General features: G+C 39.5%; 1 protein-coding gene across 6 annotated transcripts in view; it reads left to right on the forward strand.

Annotated features, from left to right (window-relative positions):
- The first annotated feature begins 6,768 nt into the window (after nt 1-6,768).
- The window catches only part of INPP4B (inositol polyphosphate-4-phosphatase type II B), a 207,543-nt gene continuing 186,584 nt past the window's right edge, over nt 6,769-27,727 (forward strand). For all 6 annotated transcript variants that reach the window (XM_081959903.1, XM_081959904.1, XM_081959899.1 and 3 more), the window contains exon 1: nt 6,769-7,099. The gene's annotated coding sequence lies outside the window, so the exon portion shown is untranslated. The remainder of the gene's footprint in view (nt 7,100-27,727) is intronic.

A 27,727-nucleotide genomic window follows, 5' to 3' on the forward strand; every position in this document is an offset into this window, starting at 1 on the left:
CATGTAAAATGGGGGGGGGTCACGCGTTGTGCGCGCATGCGCACTGGGGGGGGTTGCGCATTGCATTATGGGTGCGGCACGCCCGCACTTGCCCCCCCTGCGCTCCCCCCACTTGTGGCACGCGAGCCAAAAAAGGTTCGCCATCACTGCTATATATATACATACATACATACATACATACATACATACACACACACACACACACACACACACACACACACTATGGTGGCACAGTCATTAGAATTCAGTATTGCAGGCTAATTCTGCCCACTGCCAGCAGTTTGATTCTTACCGGCTCAAGGTTGACTCAGTGTTCTATCCTTCTGAAAATGAGGACCCAGATTGTTGGGGGCAAAATGCTGACTCTTTAAACCACTTAGAGAGGGCTATAAAGCATTGTGAAGTCTTATATGTCTAAGTGATGTTATACCCAGTACAATATAAGTGGTAAAATATTAAATTAAGATAAAACCATAATAAAATCACCATGATATGGAACTATAGAAATGCAATGGGATTGATAAGGAAGGTCTCCATCCTTATGTATGAAGTATAAGAAGGGGTATGCAGTGTAGACAACCTTCACGATGTATACTGCAGGCAATGTTCTATCTTAACAGAGTGGCCGAAAGTCTATATACAGAGTGGCAGAATTGGATATTGCATCCCTCATGGTCAAAAACCACAATTCGACTGCAACATTTCTTTTAAGAAGGAAAGATATTGGTTAGATTAAGACATTATAGAAAGACATAATGTGATTTTGCTAGGTTTTTTCATTGTGGTTCTCATCCATCATACAGTAAATGTACAATTATGGTTTATAGCCTAGAATGGGTCAGGCAGATATTTCTAAGTGTGGTGTTTGAGTCCTACTACTGAATCCTTTTTAAAAAGTCTTGGTTCTGAATTTTGTATTTCTACCCTGAATCCCCTTACTAATTGCCTCCTAGCAGTTAAGATACACAAAATAGTTTCCAGTTATCATATCTTGTAGATATACACTGGTGATATTGGACTTCTACATTCTGGGCTCTAATTTGAATCCTGGGTTTCAGATTTAAGTCCTTTTTAAGCTAAGCAGATCCTTGGCTCTGCTCCATCCTGGGCAAGTGGCCCTTGTCTTTGGACTCTGCTTTATAAACAAATATTCCCACTATAACTGAGCCCAATTTTTAAAAGTATATTAAAGTGTTTACCAGCATAACCTGAAGAAAGACTCGAAGAAAGCACAAAGTAACTTATATGTCTTAAAAATCTGTCAAGAGGTGTGTTTTTTGGGGGGGGGTGGGGGGTGTCCGGATATGTCTTTTATTGTTGCTTGAATATCTGGAAATTACAGAATGCAATTATAGTAAAAAGACACTAGGGCAATATAATGCTATGAAGGATAGTTTCAATTTTTATTTGCTGGATCGCATGGTGAAAAAGAAGTGAAGCAGAGAATAAAGGTTTGGGGTATATTACTCTATAGCAGAAGAAACTCTAAAACAAGCCTGTTCGACATGCAGTCCACCCAGCAGTCTTGGGCAGCCCATTTGGGTTTTTAAAAAAAGCACTGGAACACATGCATGGCTGTCAGTGCCCTGAAAGAAATGCTGCTGAGTGTCATTGCTGTTCCACTACTATAGGCACCAAACAGCGGATCAGCAGCCCAAGAATTCTTTTGAGGACCATAAGGATTTTAAATTTATCAATTCGGTCCTTTCTTCTCTACAGGCTTGCTGTAAAAGTAGCAAAGAAACAAAGATGCTTTGGCCACTATCAAAATAAAAAAATAAAAAATCAAGGCATTCTGATGACCAAATTAATGCCACCTTTTAAATTGTGTGAATAGTGTAAAAATAGTAACTTTCAAAAGCATTTTTTGCAAATATCAGTGAACAATTCTTTCTTTCCTGAAAAACACAAATTCATGCATATTATTTCCTTTTAAAAATATCCTTCCTTCCTTCCTTCCTTCCTTCCTTCCTTCCTTCCTTCCTTCCTTCCTTCCTTCCTTCCTTCCTTCCTTCCTTCCTTCCTTCCTTCCTATCCAGCTAAGCCAGTAATACGAGTCCAGCTAGGATGATCAGTGCTGGCACCCTTTTCAGTGCTGTCAAGCTGAAGAGTTCTAAGCAGGACAATTTAAATGTTTGTGAAGAACCTGATAGACTAAGATATATTTTACTTTATACATTTACATTCCCTAAATTTCACTTAGGGAATTCTGAAATATTAAAATTTAAGTGGAACCCAATGTTTACGTTTACAGTGTTTGCAGTGTCCCTATGCTGCCCTAAAATAATACTATTCTGGGTTAAAGGTAAAGGTAAAATTATAGATCACCGCCACATTCAAAATAGTTGTTCATTCATGGAGGACATTATTCTAACTAACATGTTAGTTTATTCATCAAGATAAAAACTGGTTTATTATTATTATTATTGCAGCCAGACCCTACCCAGCTCTTCTTGCAAAACTGCATTTATTTACATATCCTCATATCTGTACCAGTATATACTTAAGATAGATAGACTAATACCAGGTTTAAGATAAATAAACAGGCTAGTCATACACTTGCAAGTAATAATAGAACAGAATAATAGAACTACCGACTCCATACAACCCAGCCACCGAGCACTGAAAATTCTATATGATGAGGTTTGATTGCTTTCTCGAAGCCAACGATGTCCTGGCTTCATTTCTGAAGGCTGGAAAAAGAACATGTTCCTGAGCTACTGTGGACCAGAGGTGTTCGAGACGGTGAAGGACTTGTCCGAGACAATGCCACTCCAATTGGTCGCTTGGTTGGTTCTACAACAGATGCTGAGGACACACTACGCTCCCAGACCGTCTAAACACATCCGGAGGCATGAATTCAACATCCATAACCAGAAGGAAAGGGAATCCATCAATGAATATGTTGCGGCGCTCAGAAAGGCCGCAGCGTACTGTGAGTTTAGAGACATTGATGAACTTCTACTTGACCGCATCATATGCAGTGTTCGGGACATTGGCCTGCAGAGGAGGTTATTAGCAAAAACTAATCTTATTCTCCAAATTGCCCTCGACGAAGCCAGGGATACGGAGTCCTCAATTAAATCTACAGAAACCCTGCAGCACCAAAATAATCCAAAGAGCATGCGGAAGAGCGCAGGTGTGCATGGCGAGGCTACAGAGCCTAAAGGCTTGGAGGGCGAAGATGACAGCTACTCCATGTGCAGTAATTGCACCAAGCCGGCACAGAAATTTTAACCGTGTTTCCCGCCTTGTGCCGGTTGTGGAGAAAACCACCTCAGAACACATTGCCATTTCTGACAACGATGACATCTGTCAACGCTGCAAATGCAAGGGGCACATCGCCAAGGTCTGCAGAAGCGATCGCCCCGCTACAGCCTGGAAGCCCAGAAGTATACCTAACCGCCAGCAGAGGCCCAACCAAGGGGCATGGCAGCCGCCACCATGGCGAACAGAAGGCAACACCAAAGTCACCTTAAGCCAAGTCTGCACGAAGCGGCCAAAAAAGCTGAAAGTCACAGTCTTCATTGAGGACTCTCCATGCAATATGGAGATTGACACGGGGTCATCCTTGACCATCATGTCTTGGGCAGCGCTCAAACGGGCTATCCCTAGCCTTAAAAAGTACCAGCTGTGGATTCCAGACATCCGCCTTTGCGACTACAAGGGGAACTGAGTCTCCATTGTGGGCCAAGGCACCTTCCGGGTGAGGTTCAAGACCTTCTGCGGCCAGCTACCAGTGACGGTAGTCAACAGAGACCTGCAGAGCTTCCTGGGGCTTGACTAGTTCAAAGCCCTGGGCCTAGAAGTGACTGGAATCAATGCCATACGAGATGAAAGCACTGAGGAATTCCTTAAGGAGTTTGAGGACGTCTTCGGCACCGGTCTAGGTAAGTATGAGGAGACTCCAATATTTTTTAACTTGGACCTCAATGTAGCCCCCATCAGCCTAAAACTCAGGAGAGTACCTTTCGCTCTCCGCCCTAAAATTGATTTGGAACTTGATTGGCCAGGGAATCCTAGATCACGCACGCTGGGAGACCCCTATAGTGACACCTGTCAAGCCTGATGGGTCTGTCCGCATCTGCGCAGATTACAAGTGCACATTAAATAAAGCTTTACAACAAAGCGCTTATCCTGTACCCATTGTACAGCATTTACTGCACTCATTAGGCCCCGGAAAAGTTTTTGCAAAATTAGATATGGCGCAGGCATACCAGCAGTTGCCTGTAGATGGTGCCACAGCAGAGGCCCAAACCATCGTGACGCACAGGGGTGCATTCAAATGCACCCGCCTTCAATTCGGAGTTAGTATCGCCCATGGACTGTTCCAAAGAGACATGGAACGGCTTTTGCAGGGGATCCCAGGAGTCGTCCCCTATTTTGATGACATATTGATATCGGCTGCAAATAAGGCACAATTATTTAAAAGATTGGGAACTGTTCTGGCCAGAATCAGAGACAAAGACCTCTGCCTCAAAAAAGAAAAATGCCAAATTAACGTGCCAAGGGTTGAATTCCTAGGGTACTTCAGAAACAGTACTAATGGTTTTCACCAAGGTACTCTGTTCTGGCCGGAACAGAGATCCAATCTGATTGGTCGAAGGGTCTGACAGCTCCCTTTAAAAGGACTGCTTTCAGACTGAACCTTCGCTGGATTGTACATAGTTGACTTGTACTAATAAAGAGCTGTTCGCTACTCTGAAGCCTGAGTGTGCCTTCATTTACCCGATCTAATAGTATGATATTCAGACTGATTTGCAAATAGACTATCTATTTTGGCATTTATATGAGAACATTCATTTTAGCCTGAATACGAAAGATGGAAATATTGTGATTCTTTGAAATCCCAGAATTCTGATGTAAAATTAACTAACCAACAATATACACACCTGCATACACTTCAGAAAACCTATAAGATTTAGAGGAATAGATGGAAGAGATTAAGGATAATAAATGTCCCTATTGTACTGTACTGGCTCTTCCGGAAACCTTTAGCAACGCCTCAATATCTTTAAAAAATATTAGAAGCAGAATAGTAGTGTCGGGGGGCGACACCCAGGAGCAGAGCCTTCTCTGTGATGGGCCCAGCCCTGTGGAATGACCTCCCCCGTGACATCAGGATTACTTCCGATCTCCGCTCCTTCCGTGTACAGCTGAAGACCCACCTCTTTCAATTATCTGGCCTGGCTCAACCGTAATTTTTCTTACTCCTCCTGACTGTCTTTTTAAATTTTTTAATTTTAAATTGGGTTTTTTACAATTGGGGTATTTTAATGGTGATTTTTAACTGTCTAAATGTGATGTAATTTGTTACCTCCTCCGTGCATGTATGTCTTTGTATATATGTATGTTTATGTGTTTGTACACATGTTTCATGTTTTATATGTTCCATTGTACGCCGCCCCGAGTCCTGTCTGGAAAGGGAGCGGCTAATAAATTCATATTTATTATTATTATTATTATTAGTGTTGGGGGAGACCTTGGAGGTCTTCTAGTTCAACCCCCTGTACAAATAGGGACCCTATATCTTTCTGGATAAATGGCTGTCCAATCTCCAGTGATGTAGCACCCCCCCCCCAACTTCTGGAGGTAAGTCATTCTACTGATTAATTATTCTGTCAGGAAATTTCTCCTTAGTTCTAGATTGAATGGCAGGAAAAAAAAGAGTCGGAAAGCACTTTGAAGGTCTTCTAGTCAACAACCTACATAAGACTTTCAGCTATACCATTTCAGACAAATGGTTGTCCAATCTCTTCTTTAAAAGCTCCAGTGATGGAGCACCCATAACCTCTGGAGGAGAGCTGTTGTTTTGTCAGGAAATTGCTCCTTAGTTCTCCTTAGTGTGGCTACAGTGAGATTCAGACATGCCGGAGGCTTTTTCTCATGAGCAACAGCCACAGTTTCCTGCTCTGTCTGAAGTGCTCCAGGGCACTTATCAAGTCTTTCTAATTCATCATCGCCCTTGTTGGATAATAAGCGGAAACAGAGCTCAAACACAGGCTGAAGATTCATAACAGACGCCAACACATGAATGCCCAATGCAATTATCATAAAAGAAATCCACCTGAAAACAACCTTTACTTCGTTTATCTCGGGTTTCATAAAGGTTGTTCAGAAAAATATTGACAAGGTGCGGACATATAGCTGCCTGCCAGGCAACTTTAGCAGATCATCACGGTTAGTCATTACTATTTCAGAAAAGCACGCCTCCAGCAGGGGTCTTCAACCTTGGCAACTTTAAGACTTGTGGACTGCAACTCCTAGAATTCCTCAGCCAGCTTTACTGGCTGAGGAATTCTGGGACTTGCAGTCCACAAGTCTTAAAGTTGCCAAGGTTGGAGACCCCTCGCCTAGGACACCGCCACGAAAATAGGAACTCAAGAGGCGGTGAAAAGCATTTTCTCCTTCCCGTCTTTGCTGGTCCAAAGAAAGCAGGAGCGGAGCTCCCTCTCGGCACCGGGAGGCAAATGACAAGCCTCCGCTTCTTCCTGTTCCTCTCCCCCGACTCCGGCTCTTGCACCAACGGCCACCTCAGAGAGCTGCTTTGCAGAGCCTACGAGAGAGAGAGAAAGCGAGGAGGAGGGTGGTGGTGGTAAACAGCCGAGCGCAGCGTGGCGCACCCGCTTTCCCGTCTCCTAAAGCGCCTGCGCCTTTCAAGCCCCTTCGCTCCATCCGAGCTCGGGAGACTCCGGCGGGTTGCGGTGACATTGTCGGAAGGAGGGGTGGGGGAAAGGGAGGAGACTTGGGAGGGTGGAGGCGGCGCCGAAGGGAAGAGCGCGCGCCTTGCTTTGCGCCCCTGGCTCGAGCGAGCGGCAGCTGCAGCAGCTGCGGGCCAGGAGGTAACTTATCCTCGCGGCGCGTGCGGCGGCTCCGGCGCTCGGGGAGAAGGCTCGGAGCCCGTCGCTTTGGCGGAGTCCTCCCATTTCCCGCCAGCCCCGCTTCCACTGGCCACTTCTCCTGCCCCGTGCTTGGCCGGAGTGCGCTGGAAGGAAGCTGCGGACTATAAATAGCTCCGGCTACGGACGCTGAGTGCAACGGACTGTCTGGGGAGGCACGGCTGACCGTGACGTCTCGGCTGGAAAGGAGGAACCGCCAGGTAAAAAAAAAAAAGTCAAATCACAGAAAAAGAAAAGAGAGCGAGAGAGCGAGAGCGAGAGAGCCGGGAGTTTGCTTTGGCCCTTTTCCCTCGGAGGACGCCCAGGTGCGACTTTGCACGAAGGGGCGGCCAGCTGTTGCTTCTGCAGCCGGCACCGTCTCTTTTAGGGCGAAGATCGTTCCCTCTTTGCCCCGACGTCGCTTCTGGATCCCCTTTCAAGTTTCTTCCTGTTGCAGTTTCGCTGGGAGCGCAAGTCTGGCTGGAGTCTGGGCTGGCGGGAGGGCCGAGGCGGCAGGCGGATCCACCTCCCCTCCCCATCCCCGAAATCGGTGGAAGGCTTTCCTTGGCGGAGGCGGGAGGGGAGTTGCGTTGGTGCCCGTGTAGGTCGCGGGCGCGGTTTTCAGTCGGAGACCGAAGGGCAAAGCGGGGCGCGGGTGTCTCGGCTTAGTGTTTTCCAAAGCTGGTGCCGGTGGTTTTTTTTTTTTTTTTAGTGCTTAGAGCTTGTTCTCCTTACCTGCAGTTGCTCTTTCCAAGGCGATCGTTTTTGTAGCTGCCTCCTCCTCTCTGGGGGGGAGGAGAAAGGAAGGGGCGAAGGAAGAAGGGAGTAAGCCTTGCCATCCTCTTTGATCCTCCGACTGCGTTGGGTTTTTTATTTATTTATTTATTCCCCTCCCCTCGGTCCCTTTGCCCAAGAAACTGCGCCTGTATTGAAGCGGAAAAGTCGCGGAGGTAAGCTGTTGTCGCGCAACTCTCGCGCTGAAACGAATTAAGCTTAACACGCTCAAGAAGGATCCTGAATTGCTTTCTAATAAGGCAGGATGCTCCGCGTGTCGGTCCTTTGTAACTGCGTTGTTTAAAAAAAACAAAAAAGCCAGCACCACCAGCAGCAGCAACACAGCAGCTGCATTTCAGTTCCTTTGGGTAGGCATGGAAAAAGAAAGAACAGATTGCTAATTCTGAAGTCTCCGCGTCTTGCTCGCTTGCTCCCCTTGATTAAGATATTTGGAAAAGAATCTGTCAGCAGCAGTGAGAGAGAACTAGAGGTAGAACTGAAAACAATCCCTTTCCCTTCGTTCTGGAGAATCTTGTGCAGGGGATTCAGGAAGCAAGAGTGGATTACTTGGTGCATACCTAATTTTTACTAAAAATCCCAGATGAAATCAACTAAAGGAAAAAAGATACATGCCCCTTCCAAGGACATGCATGCTGAAGTGCTACAACTGATTGCTCTGGAAGGAAAGTTAGAGATGACACTTGATGTGTCATGCTCTAGAATCTAGAAGCTCCTTATCTCTCCATCTAACCTTACAAGGAAATATTGCCCTGCATATATTTAGATATGAATCCATAAAGAATTTTGTGGCTACATTTGGGGGGAAAGTTGCTAGGTGAATCTCCATTATACAGTGGCCTCTTTGAAAAGCATCCATACTTTTCTACTGGAGTTGGACAGCATAATAATTGAATAAATTAAATAGTACTTGTTAATTGGGTAAAATATATGTTCTTAATACTAAGTATAGATTGCTAATGGCCTAATGTTGCATTGGGCAATAAACGGTATTCACAGCATTAAATGTCATTGTTTTATTCTGAAAGTATGATAGATGATTAATGTCATGGTCTGCAGTATTTCTTTTGTGGTTTCATAGCTGAAAGCTGCTTCACTGTAGTCTCAAAGCTTCTCAACCATCCTGGGAAAATGGTTTTTAAAATTATAATGATTTTGAGTAATAGACATTTTCTTCCAAATAAATATACAGGGTCAATAAATTATTACTGAGTACTAACAAAAAATAAAACATAATAACAAGCTGTTTGAAGTAGAAGCATGTCTGTGTTTGATCTGGACCTTTTTGTACATGGGATGTTATATAACCATTCATAAATATTCATTTGCAAACAGGAAAAACCCTGAATTGGTTCAAATAGATGCACACAAACAGGCTTATTATTGGAGTGAATATCATCTAATACTGGAGTCAAAGGCGGGATGACTCAGGGCATCAGATTAGTCATGCATAAAAAATCTATAGAATTGGGTTTTTAAAAAGCCATGGAAAGCACACAGAACGTGGTTTCTTAAATCCTTTTAAATCTTTTTAATAACAGCTCTATAACGTCATGCACCTGAGAGGGAGGAGGAGAGGCTTAGAATAAAGGCTTGGGCAACATTCCGAGCTGTTACCAACTTTTCCTCCTCTAGAGCAGATTCTTCAACCTTGGCAATTTTAAGACGTGTGGACTTCAGTTCCCAGAATTCCCCAGCCAGCATTCTGAGAATTGAAGTCCACATATATTAAAGTTGCCAGAGTTACAAAATACTGCTCCATGAATACATTAGCATGCAAGGATATTATTTTCCTCTGCAACCATCAGGATTCTGCCCATTTTCAAACCTAATCATTCTTTTGGTGCTTCTTCCCCCATTCTAAATGTGATCCCATTCTGTTTTGTTATAAAACAATTGTCATGCTAATAGGTAAAGTTCCAGCCCCTTTATTCTTTCACATTATCTATTGGGTTGGAAAGTATATAGGTACTCTTTGATTTATGACCACAATCGAGTCCAGAATTTCCATTGCTAAGCAAGGCAGTTGTTAAGTGAGTTTCCCTCCATTTTACGACCTTTTTTCTACAGTTGTTAAGATAATCATTGCAGTTGTTAAGTGAATCAGATGGTTGTTAAGCAAATCTGGCTTCCTCCACTGATTTAGCTTGTCCAAAACTGGCTGTGAAGGTTGCAAATAGTGGATAGTTTCCAAATGTACTAATTTTGATCATGTGACCATGGGGATGCTGCAACAGTGGTAAGGTGGGACACTCAGTCATAAATCATTTTTTTCAATGCCATTGTAACATCTTGCCCCCTGAAGTAAAGTTGGCCCAACCCTCCCGACCTTCTATAAGAGCCTAAAGAACTGGCTCTACCAGTTGGCTTGGGGGCTTCAATGGGGGAGTATCACATCAGATACCATTTCTCCTCCCGATTCATATTTTTATTGGGCTGCTGTCTTTGGCTCTGTGTAGTATTTTTATCATTTCATCTTTGCAGTTTTTATTTTTTATGATTGTAAGTGGTTCAGGGTAACCCCGAGGCACGGTGGGTGGCCAATACATTTTATAAATAATGTTAAATAAATAAATAAACTTTGAATTGTTGTAAGTCGAGGATTACCCGTAAACATTATGAATGAGTTTCTAGATTTTCTTCTGGAGTGCAGATAAGCAGATATTATATTCTACGTAGGACTTTATATCTAATATACAACTCTACATTTTAATTGTTAAATTGCATAGAGTGAGAAGATGCTATCATGCAAAGAAAGGGAAGCAGGATCTGAAAGTTCTGGGCTTTCATAGGGATGCATATGCTCTTTGGTACATTTGTTAAGATTTTCAGGGGAAAAATATTTTCTCTACATATTTTCAAAGCTACCTGGGAAAGTGTGTAGCTTGCATAGCCATCCTATGGGAACTGTAGCTCTTAGAATACATTGTTGTGTCTCTCTGAATATAAATCGGTATCACTGTCTATATCTACATTAATATAGCTATAGATACGTGGTTAGTATTTGGAGGGGGGAAAGAGAACAATGAAGAATATCAGAGGACCAGCTTTAGCGCAGCTTCTTCCAATAAGATGCTCTCTAGCTGGTTTGAATTATGTCCTATAATCTCTGGTCATGATATCCAAAAGCTGCTTTATGGATATCTGTCTAAGCCCATATGATGTGTGTATATATGCCCATCTCCTCGCTACTGGTGCTCCAGAATGAGACAGAGGTAGCATTAAGGGCATTGTAGGGCTTAGTTTGCATTAGGCCTGCATTCTTGTATATTCTTAGTTCTCTAAAATGAGAACTATTCTTGTCCTCATGCTAAGTACAGCTTTAGTATGATCCAGCAGGAAATACCTAGCTCTGAATGTGACTGTACTGACTGTACAGTGCTGCAAAGTAAGTAAAGTAAGTTTGATTCATCTTTGAAATGCAGTTTCAGAGGATGCAGGACTCATTGTAATGTATAGTTATTGTAAAGCTGAACAGTGAAGAGAAATAGTATTTTCACACATTGCTACAGATCATTTTCTTTTTATCTGTTCCTTGTGATACTGATTTAAGTATTCTCCATATATGAGAAAAAATTAAATTATGGGTTTTATTAAAAGTTTATAGCTCATATTACATAATAAAGCTGTTCTGAGACATTCTGGGCCCTGTGATTCAAAATAAGTTAGAATAGATTCAAAAGATGAGTAACAAGGTCTATAAACGTTTGAAAGAATTGGATACATTTAGCCATAAGACGATTTGAAGGGCAAAAAAGATACATGACAGCGCTCGTCAAATGACTGCCATAGAAAAGAGACCCTTATTTTTTCTACTGCAAGAATAGCAAGACTTAATTTAATGGTACTACGTTAGACGACAGCAGATTGTGCAGTAGTATAAGGATAAATGTACTCAGTCAGATGATTGAACTAATATGATGGGTAATGGATTTCTAATCCTCTGCCTTTTACCAGACAGATGTTAACAGTCATCTCTTGGGTATACTTTTAATTTGGAATTTGCTATACGGAATAGAGAATAGATAGTATGGATCTCTCCATGATCTTTAAATTTTCAACTGAATTTAGTACAACACATATTAAATAGTCTATGGCCTGGACATTGACTGCAATAAAGATTTTATTTGGTTCTGTTCTATTTCAAAGAGTTATTAGTAGTAATAGGCAATAGCTAGAAGTAGTTCAGTTGGTTCTGACCCAGGCTTTAAAATATGGGTTATGTCCCAAAAAATTAGGATCATGATGTGCAGGAAGAAGGTAGGAGTCTGATCCAGATGCATATTATTGATTATTACTATTACTGTTAATGGTTTTATTTTGATTGTCTTGTGTCTTGTGCCATCCAGGGTCATGTTGTTCAATTTGGAGGCCATATAACATTTTTAAAGAAACAAACAAAAACATGCAGTATTACACTTCTTTTTCTTATTCATACGTCTTCATTTTATTTTATGGTTAGGTAAGTCTGCAAATGAAAGAAAAGTTTCTGTATATTTATTAAAGAGTAAAACTCACATTGCTTAGTTCTTTTACTAAGATTTCAGCCTAACAGAATAAAGCTAAATATAAAGGTTGTTTCTTGGTAAACCAGAGCTTATAGAGCAGCGGTTCTCAACCTGTGGGTCGGGACCCCTTTGGGGGTCGAACAACCCTTTCATATTTTCGATGGTCTTAGGAACCGAGACACCAATTTGATGGTTGGGGGTCACCACAACACGAGGAACTGTATTAAAGGGAACCTTCCCAACTGCATTGGGAAGGTTGAGAACCACTGTTATAGAGGGTGTGTTTTACATAATGTATTTTGCAAATTAGATGAGCATTGCTAATTTTACATATTAGATGAACAGACAGTGGAGACACAGTTATTAAACAATAATTATAATTTTAGTGAACTAAAGAGACTAATCATAAATAATTGAAAATAAACAAATCTGTGGCTCTCCAGAGTTGTTGAGAACTTTCACAATCTTTTCCTACTGGGTTTGCATGGTTATCATTCAGGAATATCTGCATAACTGCAGGTTCCTATATCGGTTTTAAAAAATTCGGAGCTGATGGTTTGTTGTTTGTTTTTAAAGCTAATTTCATTGTGACATTGTGGGGTATTTTAAAGAATAATTAACATCAAATTAAAGACCAAATGTCTCAACCATAGCTGAAAGTTCAGTATGAAAAAGCTCAGATGTAAATCCAATAAAACTGCTTCTTAATAATTAAGTTCAAAACATATTTTAAAAAAATCAGCTATTAAAACCATTAAAATTAATTTTGTTGTAATTTAATTTATAATAACTTAAATTAATTGAAATGTAAATTGTTTAAGTTACCATAAATAGTATTTCTCATTTTGTTATTAATTTCCACATGAAGATTTCATATAAAAAAGTCCTATGGTATTTTTTTACGCAATGAAAAAACCTTTTTTATTACAATATAAAATATTAAGTTCAGTATGAAAAAGCTCAGATATAAATCCAATAAAATAAACAAATACTGCACTCTCTGATACACATAAATTCCCAAAATAATTACAAATAATTTTCCATTTTGATGGTCATTTTGAAATTATGACCATGCCAGTAGTTTTCTGGAATCAATTTTTAAATCATTGCCTATTTTCTAGACTTAAAAAATCTGCATATTTCAATGACTATTTTGTAATTTTTGATTAATGCTGATTCATAAAGGCCGTATCTTGCTATTTTGATTATTTTATTCTATTGGCCAACCACAGTTGAAAATGTGTAATTCAATGTCAAAGGGTTATTTTGTTGGTGGTCTTTCTTATCAGTGGTCCCCAATATGCTTACAGGAACAATGTTCTGTTGCTAGTTATCTTAATTTGCCATTTTTCTTTCTAATTGAAAGAAAAATCTTTTTTAAAAAGCCATTGTCCACTCCCATCCTAATTATCATGTGCTGGTTAAGTTTTAGAAATGCTGTATGAGATGTATGACTCAGCCAGGATTAATTGCGGTGCACTTCAATGATTTACTTTTATAGTCATTTTTTTATTAGAAATTCATGAATTATTATGGATTTAACTTGGAGCGTTATGCTCCATAGATAGAGTACCTAAGGGGCTGTAATTGTAGGGATGCCTACAGCTTTTAATGAAAGATAACAGCGTGAATAAAATGTACAGGTCAACGCACATTTTATCATAAATATATTACAAGTTTTTTGTAGATCTGGGAGTAATTAACAGATGAAGATATTTTTTGAATGTAGCATTTTATAATACTCTGGGGCAGATAAGGGTTCGCGTTTTCCCAGATATTTTATTCACGTATATTTTAGTATTACAGATGTTGTAAGTAGCATTAATTCTCTTACCCCTGACTTTGGTAATGGTATTTTTATTTGCTTATAGAAAAAAAGAAGGGATTGAATTTTTGTGAGAATATTATTTCATTGTTTCTAATACGTTTATACCTTTTGTCTGTGTAACTAGCAAAATTGAATATAGAGTATCATAAACCATAAAACAATAGCAAATAGCAATAGTCATAAAAATTATAGTCATAAAAAACATTAATCCAAAAATATAATATCACTAACAGTAATAAAGAACAATGAAGATGTTAAAAGCATTTTAAGAGGCCAGAAGCAAAAGTCCGATTCTTAAGGCCTTTTCTAAAACCAAAACTTTGGGGCAATTGTAACTTTTTCTCTCTCGTGTCTGATTATATTTCACTTGATTTTATTTATTTATTGAATTTATATGACTGTCCATCTCACACATACAACTTTCGATAGCTGCCATAATTGAAGAACACAATAGAAACAATAAAATGTAACAAAATTATAAATAACATGCAGGAAAAAACAACTAACACAGCATGAAAATAGACTTACCCAAACCCTTAGGCTGGAGAGCTTTGTGGCAAAATCTTGTCTTCAGGGCCTTACAAAAAGTTAGCAGGGTTGGATCAGCTCTAATATGTGGAGGAATAAGTTTCCAGATGGCAGGTACCATGACAGAAAAGCTTCCTGCCAGAGGATCAGATCACGGATGAAGCCAGCTTCATTATAAACTTGACCTGGTGTTCAGTAGCAGCAGCCCAAAATCCAGCTCCTTGAAGGATTGCTGACTGGGTCCACTGTTGATGCCAATTGGCTGAAATATGCCAGTGGAGTAACATTCCCAATTAATAACCCAATTTCATAATGAAACAGATTTTTAGATACATAAATATTAAAAGCAACACTCTAAATTAAGTCCTAAACAATTAGCAATCACTGGACTTTCACTATTGAGGTTATATAATCTCAGTGTTGTGCTCTGAAAGATTGCTGCATTTTTTACCAGTTGAAACGCTCAGATGCTTTTCATGGTTGCAGTAAACTAAACATGGGTTGCTGCAGTATAATAATACTTTTGTTTCAGTAAAAAAGGAACAACTAAAGAAAGCAGTTATCCAGGAAGATACTGTTTAACAAGTTCAAAAAATAAAATTCAGAAGAGAAGAAGAGAACAACTCACTACTCTTCCTGAATATTCTCATCGATTAGAGGAAATGGTGGCAAATTAGAAATACAAGTTTATTGAAAAACACCCACACTAATCAAGCTCTCCACTACCAAATTAACAATCACATTTCTCCCAAGAGCAGCTGTGTAAGAACATTATTCAAACAAGCACAAATCCACTGCAACAATCCAGAAGCCCAGAAAAAGGAAACAGACTGCCTATACAATATCTTCCATCAATATGGAACTTTTTCCCACGCAACTTTATCAAAAAGTGCCACCTAGCCCATTATAGCACTACCAACACAAGTTATGAAAAGGCTAACACCCCTCAAACATCTCAGAAACAATCAACAGACTATTACAACCACATGGCATAATCAGCACAAACCAACCAAATCCCACTAAAAACCATCTTAAGTAAAACAAAAGTAGATTCAAAAGCCAAAGAACAAAACATGTAAATATTTAAAGAATTATAACAGCCACTATGACAGATAGAAGATTGGAAGAGTGCATCCATGAACACAAACTAGCAGTCAGAAGACACAATGAAAACCATGATTTCAACTAGGAGACTGTGACTATCAAGACCAAGCTAAATCAAAAAATGCTAAAGAATTTCTGGAAGCCTGGCACTCTGACAAATCAGCCATCAACAGTTTATCTGTTGAAACTACATCTACATACCATTCAAAAGAAACAATAAAAAAGCTGAAAAGGAAACAAAAAGACCAGAACATCTCTTCATAAGTAATCAATACCCAGATAACCCGGGGATTAACAGCAATGTTAACATCAGATAAAGAAATAGGAAACAATACCCTAATCAATTAACAATTGCCACAGACAATCAATCAAGCAGTAAACAGCCTCAACAAGGTACTACAGGTAGTCCTCAACTTACAACCAGTCACTTAGCAACCTTTCAAAGTTACAAATGACCTCCCAAAAGGTACTTATGATCTGATTCTGACAGTTCTGACAGCAGGGCTGCCCGCTATAGTCACATGACTGCATTTCAGGCACTCGGCAACTGGGCCAAATTTACAGCCATTTGCAGTAGCCTGCGGTCACATGACTATGATTTACTATGTTTTTGCTGTGTTACTTTTGTTTTTTGGCAAAAGCACCATATAATAATAGCAATAAACTTATATATACCTCTTCATAGTGCTTTACAGCATTCTCTGAGCAGTTTACAGAATCAGCATTGTTGTTGTTAGTTGCAAAGTTGTGTCTGACTCATCGTGGCCCCATGGACGACTTCCTGCCCTCTAATCAGCATATCGCCCCCAACCATCTGGACTCTCATTTTACTGACCATGGAAGGTTGTGTCAACCTTGAATTGGTCAGGATTGAACTTCTGGCAGCAGGCAGATTCAGCCAGCAGTAGTATATTTTAACCACTGTGTCCCCATGGTTCTGGCCATGAACAATAGCTTCACTTAACAAACACGGATCTCTTAAGTGATTCACTTAATGATTGCTGCAAAAACGTTTTAAAATCAGGTCAATCATGTGATGACTCCCTTTATGACAGGGGTGTCCAAACTTGGGAACTTTAAGACTTGTGGACTTCAACTCCCAGAATTCCCCAGCCAGCATGGCTGGCTGGGGAATTCTGAGAGTTGAAGTCCACAAGTCTTAAAAGTTCCCAAGTTTGGACACCCCTGCTTTATGACTATCATAATTTATGACCATAATATCCAAGAAGAAAACAACATGACATTGACAGGGTGCGTTACTATATAAACAGAGCAAATTCTATTCCCTTCTAGCACGGAAGAGGTTTCCTAGTCTAGTAATGAGATGTCTGCAAGGAAACAACCAAGCTCAAAGAACCCCATTCTCCCTATTTTCAAGCTCAGGCAGGATTCATAAGTACTGAATTACTAGTGTTTTTAAAGCCCTGCTTTAAAAGTTCTGAGTGACCATTTCCAGTAGTTTCATGCAGAAATGGAAGAGCATAGAGGACATGATACAATCCCGTGGAACTGTCAAATCCCCTTTTTAGGTGGCTTAGCATATGCAAAGTAGACAGCATGGTACAGCTAGTGAAGAAGTTTTATTGCACACTTGAATTAAGCCTCTTAAATATTTGGTTACTGTCTGCTAAAATGAGGCTGAAATTCCACATTAACCACTGCAGGTAAAAGCCACTATTTTCTTCCAACTTCTTCCATGGTTTAATGACTACATGGTTTTGCATTTTTCACACTCGTTATGACGAAGCAATTGGTCACTTGATATAGTCAACCTTTCCTGGGTAAACTAACTTCCACTGTGTCTCTCATAGATTCCCTTTGTCACAAGTGGGACATTACCTGAATGACTGCATACCTTGGTTTATTGTTCTCAGTGCCGTTGCTTTGTTGTCAGTGTTGATGATGATATCATGGGGGGGGGGGGATTGATGTATTCCTAAAACCTTTTTGCCAATTTAGGCTGCTGTAAGCACACCTCTTCTTCCTCCATGCTACCTGAGGAAATGGTTCCTTAGGTAGCATGGACCCATTCCATGTAAAGTTTTAAATTGCACCCAGAAGCAAACTGGCAGTCAGAGTATCTTGCAGAACAGCAGTGTAATATGGGCTAAGCTAGAGGCCCCAAGAACTGTCCCCCGATGTTGCAGTCTGCACTAGTTTTAGCTTTTGAATACTCCTCATGAGTAGCCCCAGGTAGAGCTTATTAATGGAAGCAATTGGTGTTTCTTCCTCCCACTGGCAGATGACACTGGATGGGAATGCAAAAAAATGCAGTCAATACACCTTACCAATTACATGTGTAAATTGTCATACATTAAAGCTGTTAGAAACAGCTTCAATAGCTAGCCTTGTAATTGAGACAGAAAAGAGTCCATCTGTTGGGGCAAAAGACTGTATGCTTTTCTGCTAATTGAATGGGAGATTACACATTAACGTGGCCACGAGGAACAGCGAAGGAAACAAGTAATCCACATTTATTGCAGTGCAAATATTTATTTACTTTCTGATGTGGAAGGTCTTTCTTTCCTCTGAAGATGTGCTTTCATATTGAACTAAGTCTAATGACATGAGAGATTTGTACTTAGTGTGAATATTTGTAGAGAATCTACATGTTCTACAGGTTCTTCCTCCCAGCGTACCAGTTTTCAAATAGGTGGACCATTACCAGGAGAAAAACTTCGTCACTTAAAACCCCCAGAATTTTGCTATATTATTTGGTTATCTCTTCTGGATTTTAATCCTACTATATTTTAGTGGGACGAAATTGATGTTATAGTTGACATGCATAGGTAGTCAAATGGGTTCTTAAATTTTGCAAAATAAAATATACAAGTAAATCCTCCCTGTAATATCTGCTGATTTCTTTCAAGTTTATGTTGTAAAGCCTTTTTGAAGCTGTCTAATTGTAACAACTATAACAATGACATGGTGTCAAGTTTTTGGAGATACAGATTTGATCACCTGGTGGTTTGTAGCTTGGCACGCTGTATAATCTATTTTTGTTTCTTTTACTCTAACCTGAAGAAAAATAAGAGATGTAAAATAGTGGCTAAGATAGTGAACTATAGAGTCAGAGATTCTAATTATTTTTTCTCAAAAATAATTGAACTTGGTCGTCTAGCCAGAAATGATAGTGAAATGCCAATTCCATCCCACTACATTAGACCAGAGGTGAGTTGCTGCTGGTTTGGCCTGGTTCAGCCGAATCGGTAGTGGAAGTCAGGTCTGGGTCACAGAACTGGCAGTGACCCAGGCCTGCCATGCCCCCAAACTGGTTCCCTTGCCACCGCTGGGCTGCCACCATTTTGGATTTTAGTGACCGTGCGTGCACAGTTCACTGTAAATTGTTCTGCGCATGCACGCAGAACCATTTACATTGAACAGCGCACACGAGGGGCTGCGAACTGGCAGCAACCCACCCCTGCGTTAGACCCAACAGTAATGGAACAAAAGGCTGAAACTGTCAGAAGTATTGGTAGATATTTTACTTTGGATACTTTATTCCTGCTTTTATGTTCCATAGATTTTCCTGTGTGAGGATTAAATTTCATTTACTTTGCAGTTATTTTATAGGATGTCTCCTTTTTTTAAATAATTTTGTGATGAAAGGTAAAATTAAAATTCAGATAGGTTAACATTTTAAAATAATGTCAAGGTAACATTTCTACAATAAAGTGAGTTGTTTATTTTTACCAGAGCAGTTGCATTGCAACTGTTATTTGTTTAAAAGAAAGCAATTGTGATGTACTTTTGTGGTCACTTCCTGAGTTGATTACTGCAATGCACTCTATATGAGACTGTCCTCAAAGAACATCTGGAAGCTTTAGTTGGCCCAGAAAATAGTAGGAAGAGCAATTATAGGCATATCTAGGTAAATCTATGTTATAACCTTGCTTTGTGAACTGCCTTGGCTTCTGATAGGTTTATATATGCAACTGTAAGTGCTGCTTGTTATCTATAAAGCCTGAAATGACGCTGGAATATTTCATGGACTCTCTTTGTCTAATTGTCTCTATCCTCCCCATGAAATCTGGAAGAAAGTGGATCTTATGGATCCTGTCAATTAAAGATTACCACGTGGAAGGACCCAAGAAGTTGTCTGTTGCAATGCCTTCCATGCATTCAACCTGAAATTAGATTGAGGCGTAGTCTGTGGCTTCCTCAAAGCCTTTAAGACCTGGATCTGGCTCTCCATAGGGGTCAGGAGATAGTTAAGCAGCTGAATTGTATGAACTTGCTGTTATCATATATGCCTGTGGATATATGGAGTTTTGGGGCCGGTGAAGCTTATTCCAGGGTGGATTTGATTTAAATCATGATTTAAATCATTAGTAAAAAGGCTTGATTGAAATCAACTCGATTTAAATCATAATTTTTAAACAGCAACTGTTATCTCTGTCCCGCAGCGGCTCCTCCTCTAATCCACTGTTGACTCACCAACAATCCCAATATTGCAGAATATACAGCCTCATGCTACATAACTAATATCCATTTCATGCTGAATAAAATGGATTATTAATGTATCTTAAACAGAAAACTATCTTTAGATAGATTTTTACTCCAAAAGCATTTTATTGAAATAAATTTAATAAACAATAAATAAATTGTTTTAATTTTAAAAATCTGATTTAAATTTTTTAAAATCTTTTTTTAATTTTTTTTTAAAAAATCATTAGTTTTTATCCACCCTGGCTTATTCAGAGGGGGCACGTTTTTCTTGGCATTTTGATTAAGAAATTGAGGGTGGCTTATTTGCAGATGGGCTTATATGTGAATATAATGTATACTCTTATATTCTCCTTAGTTGCCATCTTTTTCATTTTCTTTTTTCATTATTATGGTGTTGTGTTATTTGTTAATATATTATGTTTTTATTAGGTTAGTTAATCAGAGTTGCTTTATGAATTGGATGGCTGTTATGTATCCAATAAAACAAACATACACTTTGAGGATTCATTAAGTGCCCATAATATTAAATAAACATTATAAAGTGGAAATTCTTTACTCTTTTTCTCTTCGCAGTTTGAAATGTTATTAACCCTCCAGTCCCATTCTTAATTTGATAAGGCAAGATGTAAAAACTGCAGGACAAGATAGACTACAAACGATTGTTTCAAATGAAATGAAATCATGTTTAAACAAATGGGCAAATCATGAACAGGCTTTTTAATTGCCTTTTATTTTTACATTTAAGGTCTATGGTGGGCAAGATGGGGCTGTAATTGTTATCATCAAAGGAGAAGCAAATGGGATTTCTTTCTCTATTTAATAATTTTGCAAGGATTGGGAGATGTTTTTTTCTTTGTGAAAGTATACTAAGCATTAAGAAGCTTATCACATCTATTTCCTTTACTCTTAAGCTAAAATTGATTAGAAATTGCAATAGGAGATTCTAGAGCAGTGGTATCAAACTGGCAGCCTGTGGGCCAGATGCATCACCCACAGGCCACGCCCACACCAGCTCCGTGAAGAGAAAAAACGTCACAATACGTGACGTGATGGCAATGTGATGCAGCGAGTTTGACACCCCATGTTCTAGAGTTACAAGTTAGGGATGCTGGTTAACTGTCCCTTTAAGGATCCTTTGTCAGGGAGTATTTTAAGTAGAATATGATTAAATACTTACTAGATACTAGATGTATTACTAGATACATATGAATAATTTAGTAAAGATTACATTTCTTCATGAATAATTAGTAAATAGAATTAAAATGTTATAGTTTTTCCTAGCAATTACATTATGTATCACATAATTCTGTATCTAATTCTAATTATGATAGTGTGAAGTAGTTCAGGTAAGTTTCACTTTAGCAATAAAATGCTTTAATTTGTTGATAAAATAAAAAGAGGTAATATTTCTTCTTTTCTTCTTTTGTGAATTACTCAATCTGAGCCTGAGTTTCATGGAACAGATTCAGATCTATGGGAAAAATATAAGAAAGAGAAAATCACGTTGCAGTATCCAAAATCCACTGGTGCAGTACATAGATAGTCCTTGACTTACAACAGTTCATTTAGTGACCATTCAAAGTTAGAACGTCACTGAAAAAAGTGACATGAACATTTTTCACCCTTGTGACCATTGCAGCATCAAAATTCAGACGCTTGGCAACTGATTCGTATTTATGAAGATTCAGCGTCCTGGGACTTTTGCAACCTTCTGACAAGCAAAGTCAATGGGGAAGATAGATGCATTTAACAACCATGTTACTTTCTTAACAATTGCAATGATTCACTTAACAACAGTGGCAAAAAAATCATAAAATGGGCAAAACCCACTTATATGTTTCACTTAGCAACATAAATTTTGGGCTTAATTGTGGTCATAAGCCAAGGACTACCTGTAATCAAAACCTTGTTGCTATATTAAATATTTTATGAACTGTTTTGCTCTTTAAAAAACTGTAAACTAGATGGCAATATACAGTACTTAACAATCTTATAGAACAGTGATGGCGAACCTATGGCACACGTGCCACAGGTGGCACGCGAGGTGCTGCCCTGTCAGCTGGCCAGCGCACATGTGTGCGCTGGCCAGCTGAGTTCACCCCTTTTTAAAGCCGTTTTTCGCCCTCCCCAGGCTCCAGAGGCTTTATAGGAGCCTGGGGAGGGCGAAAAGAGCTTCCCCCACTCCCCCGGAGGCCCTCCGGAGGCTTCATGAGCTTCCTTGATGCCTTTGGAACGCTGAAAACGGCCCTCCGAGCAAATCGGAAGTGACTTCCGGTTTGCTCGGAGGGTCGTTTTCAGCGCTCCGAAGGCGTCTGGGAGGCCTCCGGATGGTCCCTGAAGCCTCCGGAACACTTAAAACGACCTTCCAAGCAAACCAGAAGTCACTTCCGGTTTGCTCAGAGGGTCATTTTGAGCGCTCCGAAGGCGTGTGGGAGGCCTCCGGACGGTCCCTGAAGCCTTTGGAACACTTAAAACGACCCTCTGAGCAAACAGGAAGTCACTTCCGGTTTGCTCGGAGGGTCGCTTTGAGCGCTCTGAAGGCTTCAGGGACCATCCGGAGGCTTCCCTGATGCCTCCGGAGGGCATCTGGGGGGGTGAGGGAGGTTATTTTCACCCTCCCCAGGCTCCTATAAAGCCTCTGGAGCCTGAGGAGAGCGAAAAAAGCATGTAAAAATGGGGGGAGCACCTGTAGTGCGTGAATGAGCACTGGAGGGGGGTCGCACATTGCATTATGTGTGTGGCACGCCCGCACACAACCCCCCTGCGCTCCCCCCACTTATGGCACGTGAGCCAAAAAGGGTTCGCCATCGCTGTTATAGAACTTAAGTTGTTGGAAAGATACACACATACACAAACAAACACACATACACACATTTCAAATAATGAAAATATATATTGATAGAGTGATGTAATGTAATGTAAAAAGGGAAATTGATGTAAATGAGAGCCATGACAGAGTTTGTGTAATCAGTGTGCCTCTTTCTTGACTTATGATATTTTCTTATTTTGCATGTATTGTTGTCACAGAAGGAGAAATAACTAGAACAAGATTAGATAGAAATGCGTTGCAGCAATAAATAATAGAATACTTCCTACTTTTTATGTAATTCAAGAGATATTCTAATAGGCAGTTTCACCACAAAATCCATGCAGTAAAAAGAATTTATTAAATTATTTTAATATGGGTAGGGTACTTCTCTTTTTCTCTATATTTGCCCATTTAATTTTCAAATGCATTAGGTAGGATTAGTTCAATATAAGAATCTGAAAGAAAAAACAATTTTTTGAAAGCCAGAATTTGAGAACTCAGATTTCTGAAATTGAGTTACCTATTCAGAAATAAACAAGGTGTCATGAATTATCAGTAGCCTAACAAATATTATGTTGTGCTCTGTTGCTAAAGGGTTGGGTTAACAGAGGTGTTGAACTAGCAACCCATGGGCTGGATGCGTCACACGCAGGCCGCAGCCACCCTGGCTCCCCAAAGGCAAGGAATGTCCCAATACATCATGATACATCATGTGACGTGATCAAGTTTGACACCCGTGGGTTATATTTCCATGTTTCTTCATTTTTCTTTGTAATTAACTGGCAATAGCTTTTTAAATTAAGATTTATTAACTCTTACCAATGTAACAAACAGAAATTCCTAACCAGAATACACAATAATTAAATCTTCAAATTTTATAATTGGGAAGCTGAACTTTAGTTTTTCAATCACCTGTGTTAAACAAAAATGCATTTACATAGCAACAGTAAAATGCTTAAAATGCAAAAGGTTTTATCAATGTTGAATAATATATTGCTCTTGTATTTGCTTGTGAATATAATTATACTAAAAATAGTGTTTGGTAAAAGTGAATTCCATTTGATGCTCAGTTAGAATGAGCTGAATTGTTTACAGAGCCTTCTCCAATTTTATCCCTTCCAAATATACTGGAATTAAACTCCCATATCCTCCAGCTAGCAGAGCCAATGACAAGGTGCCTAAAGGAGTCTGGGAATTGAAATCAACATATTTGAAGGACATCAGAATGGGAAAGGTTGACTTAAGCAAATTTCCAATACAACATATGAAGTTATTCTGCAAATTTTATTAAGAGTAATCTTACCCATATAGAGCTGGTATTGTTGGCTTGAATATTTAAAATAAAAATGCAATATAGATTTAGCCTTTGCAACACAGTTGTTTTTCAGATTGGAAATACAAATGAAACTAGTAAAGTACATTTGTTTTTGTATGTGTGAATAAATGTTTCATATTGCATTAGGAGGCTACAGTAATTCATTACAGTTGTTTAATTCAGCATTTATTCAACTTGTTTAACAGTTCACTAATGAGATGTCATGGAGCTATTCATGAATATTTATTAGGCTTTATAGAAATAAAGAACAGATTAGTAGACTATTAAAAATGTGCCTTTTTACTTTTAAGGTATGATACAATTGCATCCTACATAGTTACTTTTGATGTGTTATATTGGAATATGTGGTTGGACATCTCTCTAAAAGCTGTGTTATACCTCTACCCCACTTTCTTATTTTTGTCCTTTCTTAGTTGGTTAATCAGAACAGTATTTGTCTAGTAAAAAAATAAAAGAATAATTACTGCTGAATTTGTTATGGAATGTGTACTATGAAGAATTCTGTTTTTATATTTGAAATATATTGTGAGTATGCCGTTAGACTACAAATAAAGTTTGCAGTTTCATTTTTGGGATATTTTGAGAACTGCACCCACCCTTCTGGCCTTCTGGAAGGGCATTAAAACTTAGTTTTGCTGGTTGGGAGCCTGAGGAGGGCGCTCACTGGCAGGTCTTAGGATATCCCTGTATCTTCTGTCTCTTGGTTCCTGGATTTATGCATAGTTTTTTTTAAAAAGTAATTTGTATACAATGGCACCTTACTACTCGTTAATTGGTTCCAGTAGGCCTGATGAATACTAAAACCAATGAATGCCAAATAAATCACATGATTTACTACATGACCCTTTATTTTGGCTGGGAAGGACTTCCTATCTGTCCCTTTTCTCTGCCAGCGACCTTCCCAGCATGGGTGATTTTCTGTCCACCCTCTGCAGCTGTCCCCCTTATCTAGATGAGCCTATATTAGCTTACGATGTAAAGGATTTATAATAACATAATCACATAAAAATGCAAACATTAAAAAATAAAATCTACTTTAAAAAAAACCACAGAAAAATACATTACAGTTAAATTTTGATATAAGGTGATCCTAAACTACCAAGGCTGTTTTAGCAATGAAGGTAATTATTGGATTGGCAGAAATTGATAAATCATTCTCTTCCGTCTTCGTGGTTTCCTAAGCCATATAGTCCAACTACATTTTCCTCCTTGATATTTCCAATTTTGGCATCCCAGTCTCCAACCACAAGCAGCACATTTTGCTGGCACATTGTATTCTGTTGATTTCAAATTGAATATCATCATAGAACTCATCAGCCACCTCTTCTTCTGCATCAAGGACAGGAGCATAAACTTCGTATTAAAGGATTATCATAAAAACTAACGTAATGTTTTTGCATCGTAGCCAAATACTGTTCCTTCCTAATTATGAAAGCAACATTGTTTCTTGTTTGGTAAACAAATGCACAGATATGTAAACACACACAGACACACATTCCAAAGGTGGTCTTTTTCCTCCTTCACTTTTCAAGTCAGTGAAAATTTTTGCTGTTCCTTTTTTTCTGATGTCCGATTGGGAGTTCCTGCTCATCATTTATTTCATTTTTCAAATAAAAGCAAGTGTCTGCCTATACGCATGTATGTGGAGAGAGATGAGATCAGCTATTGAAGTATTACTGCTCTCTGGTTAGAGAAGGAATTCTGGAGCACAGAGACGTTTTGCGAAAAACACACATTTTCTTAGTACCTCTTAACATATATTGCTAAGGCAGCTAGCTTTGCTTTTTCTATTCCTATTGCTCTTTTGCCTGATGCAGTCCAGATGTTATAAAGGTTAAATCTTTCCTGGCTAGAATGTTTAATTCAAAAGCATAGGATGGCAGAGTGGATTCTTTGGACCATGCCTTTCATGCCTATGGCAATTATGGTTATAAAAGCTAAAAGACTTTGTCACTGGATGACTCACTCTTCTCTAAAAGCTTCCGTCATGGACATGACCTACAGATGGGGAGATGATTTGTAGACTCTTTGGTCCCATTACTTTCTGAATTGCTGAGAAGGCTGAGGAATTATTCCCATGGCTGCCTCTAAAAATGCAGCTTTAACATTAAAAAAACAACAACCTCTACACAAGCTAATCCTCCCAGTACATCTGTGCAAAAAAGCAATGCTGAACTAATTCTAGAAAATCACTTCATTGGCATTTTGGCTCTGTTTATCTTCTGCTGTAAACATCTATTTGTGTATGTCATAATCAGAATAATCTGATTATTCAGATGGGGTTGTTGTAGTAGTCCTGCCTTCTAGAAACACAACATTTTATAGCTGAAGAGCAAAGAAACTAACCTGAATGCATTTGCACTCATAAATTATAAATAGGACATTATTATTTATTACTATTATTTATTTAGCTATGATAGGAGGACAATAATCTGGGGAACATATAAAGTCAGCAAAAGAAAGTGCAACATAATCAACAAGAAATAAAATAACATATAGGTAGTCCTTGTCCTATAACAGCAATGAGACTGGATTTTTACGTTACGACTGCATCGCTTAGTGATGGCAATTCCTGAAGTTCTAGTTGTCTTTGTTAACTGATACCATATTATTAGATGAGACAACTTCCTACTGGCTTCCCAAATCCAAAGTCAGTGGGGAACTTGGCAGGAAGTCGCAAGTGCCAGGCCTTCAGGCAGGTAAGTTTCTCCTGCCTGGTAGGAGAGTTTATGTGGGTATGAGGGGAGAGTCTGGGAGGCTGTGCAAGAGTGCGCGTGAGATGCTATCCAAATTGGGGAAGGTGCATAAAGTGCGAAGTGGGGCATGAGAGGTGTTAGGCGGGTGAGGAAGGGTGTGAGGAAGCAGATGATAGGCACTGCACGGTTCAAGGAGGTCATGTTGAACACACAAGGGTGTGTAAGAGACATAGCATTGATGGTCAGAAAGGATGCAAAGGGATATGCAAGAGGAATGGGTATGCAAGGAGCTTCATGAGAGACATAATGTGGATCCTGGAGGATGTGCGAGAGTTTGAGGGGATGTATGAGGAGTGCAGATTGGGAAGGGTGCGAGTAGGTGCATGAGAGATGCCATGCAGGTCAGAGAGGGTGCATGACAAGTGCCATATAGGTTAAAAGAGTATGTACAGGAGTGGAATGGTTTGGAAAAGGTATACGGGGATGCAGGAGAGTGGCCAGTATAGCACATCTTCAAGTGTCTGAGGGAGTGTGTGCCAATGGAAGACTTACAGTCAGAGTGTGCCAAAGTGACTTTAAAGACTTTAGAAATCATCTCTGCTTCCTTCCCTATTGATGTTCTGGAAAAATCAGCAGGGAAGGTTATAACTGGCAAACATGTGATGTGGGCACTTGACAATTACTCGTAAATGCAAATAGGTTGTTAAGCATCCAGATTGCAGTCACATGATAGTAGCAATAGCAATAGCAACAGTGCTTTACAGCCCTCTCCAAGTGGTTTATAGAGCCAGCATGTTGC

This window comes from Natrix helvetica, assembly GCF_964273705.1.
Source record: "Natrix helvetica genome assembly, chromosome: 7".
NCBI classification, from domain to species: domain Eukaryota; kingdom Metazoa; phylum Chordata; class Lepidosauria; order Squamata; family Natricidae; genus Natrix; species Natrix helvetica.